This window comes from Montipora capricornis, chromosome 14 (assembly GCF_036669925.1).
Source record: "Montipora capricornis isolate CH-2021 chromosome 14, ASM3666992v2, whole genome shotgun sequence".
NCBI lineage: Eukaryota > Metazoa > Cnidaria > Anthozoa > Scleractinia > Acroporidae > Montipora > Montipora capricornis.
The window spans coordinates 29,923,286-29,929,722 of record NC_090896.1 but is presented as its reverse complement, the minus strand read 5'-3'; positions in this window follow the sequence as shown (position 1 = coordinate 29,929,722).

Genomic DNA, 6,437 nt, shown 5'->3' with positions numbered 1-6,437 from the left:
CATTCCCCCAAAGTGCTTTTCAGGGCCAATGAAACACAATCAATGAAACGACAGAAAAACAACAACACGGTTAAAAATCACAAGTGGCCTGAGGCAAACCAAATGAATTGACTGGTTACACGTGGTAATAACGGGTCTTGGAGCCGGGATCTCCCGATCTTAAGGCAAGTGACCTAACCACTGGGTCACACTACGGTACCTCCTGCAACATTAGCAAAATTAGTTTATCGAAGCCATGCGCCCTTTCAGGATAATTTGAACTCACTCTGGCCCGGTTCAGACGCCACTCGACTTATGTGCCGAACGTAATTTAGTTAAGTCCGACTTTGGAACGACATTGGCGCGACATGTGATCCAGACATCATACCGTACATCTTTATTTACCCTCGGATTTTAGAGTAGCTTGGTGTAGCTAATATCTCCGAGCATTTACCCTCCCAACCATGATACACCACAGAAGACAGACCACAACACCGGGAACTACCTGCCCTACTCTTTGCGACAAGTGTGCGGGTTCTTTTACGTCCCACAGGATTATGAACATTGAAGGGTTGTGAGACGGGACCTCCGGCTTATCGTCCTTATCCGAGAAGACTAGAGAGTCTAATCATTTGCAGATGTAATTACAAAGGCAGCACTTTCTCCTCAGTTATTTAAAGACCCTGTGTGTTGGTCCGGCCGGGGTTGAACTCACGATTTCCCGCGTGGTACTGTGTGTCGAGCCTAATCTTTATTTCACTTGGAAGAAAGAGAAAGGCCTGGGTCCGATACCATATTTTCGCGCTATAATTCAGCGTTCAAGATGGTGGCTGTGAAGGAGAGCGTAGCCCTGATTAGAAATTTTTTTTAAACGTAAAAAACTAAACTAGCGAGCAGAACTCTGCATCCTGTATCTGTGAAACGTGTTTATTCTCCGACGAGTTTCGTTTAGCGAACGCAGACTTCTTCATGGAGTTTTACAATTATAATAAACGTCTATATTTAAGCCATATCTGATTGCACGGTTTTAGCTAAACTCGTGGCCCCAAAACATCGTTTCTTACGCCTTGTTCTAATATATCACAGCTGCGCCTGTTACTTTTTGAAAACACGGTCAAACCTTAATGTTTGTGGCCGTCATTTTTGCCATCAGATATGTCTTAAATACAGTTGTTTATGTATTAATGAAGACGTCTAAGTTAGCTAGACGAAACGCGTTGGAGAATAAACAAGTTTTACAGAGACAGACGCAGAGTGCTGCTCACTACTAAGCTAAGTTTCTTTTAACATTTAAATTAAACAAAATCAGCAATATTTGGTCAATTTTTTTTACAGTTTACACTCTTCTAGGTCCTTTGCCGCCATTGTTTCTATGTCGTTAAACTTATATAAGGGCGTGCGCAACAAGTTATGCATCTGGTTCTGCACATGAGAAGAACACCGTATGAATCACCCGCTGCTCCAATGTCGAATAATGCGACAGATCCTGTGGAACTTAACGATTTTGCCGCACCAAATTAAAACTGCCGTACCAAACTGATTCGGACGCCGCTCTTTTGCCGTACTTAATTCAGTCTTCAGTTAGGTTCGGCACATGAGTGGAGCATGCGCAGCGTCTGAATCAGGCCTCAGTTCTACGCCATTTGAAGCAAAGTTACTTGAGGCGTCACGCGAGTGTGTGGAAAATATGTTGTGTAATCATTTTCTTAAATTTTTAGAGAGTCCCAAGCAACGTAGCCAGCTAAGCAGTTGTTTTTAGGGCAGTCGTTGTCCTCCTTTCGTGGGAAGAAGGAGAGATATTAATTGCTCCCTAAAAACGACTCCGCGGTCGGAGACAAACAGCAAATGGGGAGCCGGGGTGGAGCAGTGTTGAAAGCACTCGCCTCCCACCAATGTGACCCGGGTTCTATTCCCAGGCTTGGTGTCATATGTGCATTGGGTTGAATTTGTTGATTCTCTACTCTTCTTCGAGAGGTTTTTCTTCGGGTATTCCGGTTTCCTCCTCAAGCTTATGGTTTGATATGAGTTGATTTGATCTCTGTACACTGTCTTCAATTAATGCCCAGCTCTAAATACAGTTGACACTTAAGGTTACAACTCCCACTGATGTCCGACATTGCTGGCCATAGGATATTTAACTTATAAATGTTAGGTTCAAAGTGGTTGTTATTGGCTCCGCTAACTGGTCAACGAACATAGACAATTCATTGCCTAGATATAAAGTTAACCATATGGACATGTCACTGAGGGAAAAAGTGCACCTTTTATCTACCTAGGCCTCAAAAACAGTCCAGATCAGTGAAACATCAGAAGCCTATTGAATTGGATTCTTTTGATCAGGAGCCTAATCTGTGTATTGTTCGTCATCTGAAAACATTTAGACTAGTTCGCATAGGGATGACCCTAATTAGGTATCAACTGTTGTTGAGTTTTCAGAAACCATTTAAACCTGTCAGTAAGGACACTATTTCCCGATGGATCAGAAATTTTTTAAAGGAGACACAGGCATAGAGACATCCACAATGTTGTGTTGCAAGTTGAGATGGTTTGTTGCGCGTATTACCACCTTCTTGCGCAACAAATTTAAGTGTTGCAAAAAGTAGATGTTGCTTTTACTTTTTGCAACATGAATTTTTGTTGCGCAAGAAGGTGGTAATACGTGCAACAAACAATCTCAACTTGCAACGCAACATTGTTGCGCGACAAGTTGCACGAAAAATGTTCCCCCGTATTACTGTGCCTTCAGACAGCAATGACGAGAACCAGGTTGCTGACCAGCGGTTTTCGTTAAAACAATGGTTTGCTGGGGTGCTCAGTCTCGCGGGCTCAGAAAACCTGGTTGTTGTTAGCCGTCTTCCATGCAGCTGTGTTTTGTGTCGTCACGCAACGCTCCTAGGTGACGACACAACTAGGTTGCAAGAAAGATACACAAGAAATACGTGCAGCACATCTTGATTTGCTTCAAAATCTCTCAATTATTTTAAGTCACGACATGCACTTACCCCGAAAAAAATCTTAGAGCGGTTTTCAATTGAGTGTCGAAAGGGGTGAAATGCAGATTAATGTTATAATTTAACTGTTGTAAAAGCCCAAAGCCTTTAGAAGTGCTAACAGTTAAGCCTAAATATTGTTTTGTGCCTCAGTAACTAGGCGTAAGGTTAGCACTTCTGAAGGGTTTGGCCTTTTTGAACAGTTAAATTATAACGTTAGTCTGCATATTACCCCTTGTCTGCAGTCTGCATTTTACTCCGAACGCAAAATCGAAATTTCGAGTTTCGAAAGTCAAAATTTCGAGTTTGTAAACAGAAAATTTCGACGATGAAATGATATATGAAATGGATCATATACGAACTGCGGATATGAAATCAAGTGAAGCTATGATCTTCGCAGTTATGAACGCAATTTTTGCAATTGCGTAAAGAAGCCTGAAAATTTCAGGACTTCAACGTGGTTTGAACCCGTGACCTAGCGACACCGGTGAGACGCTCTAACCGACTGAGCTACGAAGCCACTGACGTTGGGAGCTGGTCATTTGTGGGTTCGAATGTTCCCGTGAGGAATGAATCAACGATGAAATGATATATGGAATTGATCATATATGAACTGCGGATATGAAGTCAAGTGAAGCTATGATCACGTCAGTGGCTTCATAGCTCAGTTGGTTAGAGCGTCGCACCGGTATCGCGAGGTCACGGGTTCAAACCCCGTTGAAGTCCTGAATTTTTCAGGCTTCTTTACGCAATTGCAAAAATTGCGTTCATAACTGCGAAGATCATAGCTTCACTTGATTTCATATCCGCAGTTCATATATGATCCATTTCATATATCATTTCATCATTCATTCATTCCTCACGGGAACATTAGAATCCACAAACGACCAGCTCCCAACGTCAGTGGCTTCATACCTCAGTTGGTTAGAGCGTCGCACCGGTATCGCCGCGAGGTCACGGGTTGAAACCTCGTTGAAGTCCTAAATTTTTCAGGCTTCTTTACGTAATTGAAAAAATTGCGTTCATGACTGCGAGGATCATAGCTTCACTTGAGAAAATTTCGAGTTTGTCAACTCAAAATTTCAAGTTTGAAATTTGAAATGACGAGTAAAATCGTCTGGCGTTAGACTGAGTAATATACTAAGTCTGGCTGGTTTAAGCCGGTTTGTGTGTTAAAGGGTTAAAGAGAAGTGTTTTTGTTTTTGGAGCTCGGAAAACCTACTTCAGTCATGCGTTATCGTTGCATCTGATTCAGTTTTGTCAGCCCTAAAATTAGATTTCTGATTCTGAAGCGTTTACAACCGCAAAAGACAGGTCAAGATATGAACTTCTTCCCACGTAAAAAAAAGCCGCGAAGACCTTGGGGACTTTGTGGCAAGGAATCAGGTTATGCTACGGTAATACGAGCAACAAAAACACCCTACTTATCTCGCAACATTGCTGCGAAACTAGTCGAAAAGCGATGTTGCGCGTTTTACATCCCACGCACAACCTGTCTCGCAACAAAAAAAAAATGCTAATTTTGTTGCAGAAAGTAGAACCTCTACTCTCTGCAACACGCTGCAGCAACTTGCAACACATTTTTTTGCTGTTGCTCGTATTAACGTTACGGTTAGAGAGGTTTATTTCTGTATTGACTCGGTGATACTCGGGAAAAATCCGTGTGCTCCTTTGCAGGAGTCGAACCTACGACGACCTTCCGATTACCAGTTAGGATGCTCTACCACTGAGCTGTAGGAGACTCGTTGGAGCCAGGCCGTTAAACTAGGTTCATGTAATTATTGTCCCGCGATTCTTCTATAGCTCAGTGGTAGAACATCTGAACTACATTGTAATCGGAATGTTGTGGGTTCGACTCTTGCTAAGGAGCACTTGGATTTTTTCCGAGTATCCAAAAGACATTGAACATCGAAAAATAAATCGCTCCGCGGGTGTCATTCACCTGGGTTAAAGTGCTTCTATGGTAAAAAAATCCACTTCCGTTTTCCTTCAGATTTTGAAAGAGTGTTTGCTTGACACCTGACTGGCAAAATCTTGCGCGTGGAATTTTATCCAAAGGCTGTTTTCTTTAAGTGCAAATTAGGATTTCATTGTCCACTATTATTCAGGTTTCAAGACTGACCGATTGGACCTCAGATGTTTGGATCGAGGATAAGATGACGTCAAAGACTCACTAGCTTAAAATTGCAGCAGCTTATTATACATGCAAAACAATAGTTTCAAAAGTCTGAAAGTTCGAAACTCCCGTGCTGCATATTAATGTAGGCGAGTGCACACGCATAAAATGATTGTATTTTTATACTAGTGAGTCTCTGACGTCATCTTATCCTCGATCCTGCTCTCTCAAGATTTTAAAATTAGTAATAGCGGCCTATTGATTAGGAAAATTTCAGTCAAAATAAACAGGTGTCTTTTTGAAATGAAGGCTTAAAACGTCGGTCACTTCGTGTTCACTAAACATACGCATGCAAAGAAAAAGTAGCATTGATTTTTGGTCATAGTAGCACTTTAAGAAAAAGCAGAAAAAGCGTCATGTTTTGCTTTTCTTACAGTCCTGGTATAAGTAGCAGAAAGCTTCAGAAACCAATTGTACCCCGAATTTGCAAAATCAATTTGTTTTGCCCTCAAAATGCTAGTTGATACCTAAAACCCAGGGATAGAGGGGAGCTGTGAGAGATACAGTTCATCTTCGTTTTAGGATTCCAGGTGACATAATAATATACACTAGAAGCACATGACTTTGAAGCGTGTAACTTGCAACTCTTTTGCTTGAAACAAATCTGGGGATTTTAGTCCACAAATTTTATGCCCAAATATGGACAAAAATAAGATCGAAGCTGCGCGCGAGGGAAAATGCGCGCGCTGCGTTGAATTTTTAAACTTAAAAAACCCCAGCTCTGAACGAGAGTTAAGGACGGTGCCTACTAATTCAAAGCTATTTTTGCGCGGTTTGCTGAATATGCGGGAAAAGCAGATCTTAACAAGTGTCATTGAAATCCAAAAAGAAAATTGAAGGTAACCACGCATTTTTCGAAGATACTTAATCATCAATATTTGTAAAGAGCCTTAAAATACAAAGCAAAGTATGACGTTCTTTTACAAATTGAAGCTTAATTATCTCGGAAAAATGCGTGGTTACCCCCAATTTTCTTTTTGGATACCAAGATCACTTGCTAACTTCTAATTTCTCCGCATACTTTTGAACCGCGCAAAAGTATCTTTGTGTTAATAAGGACCACACATAGGAAATTCGAGTATCTCGAGATGCGCAGAACGTATGCGCAACAACAATAGTAGGCACCGTCCTTAAACGCTTCGAGGTCATGAGCTTCTCTATACATTTAATATATGGTCCCGAGGGAAACAGTTAGTTTAAATTTGTTCTCCCGAGAGTCCTGATGCTCCCGAGGAAAACACCAGGCCACGAGGGAAAACAAAACTATGTAGTTACCCGAGGGACGACAGAAA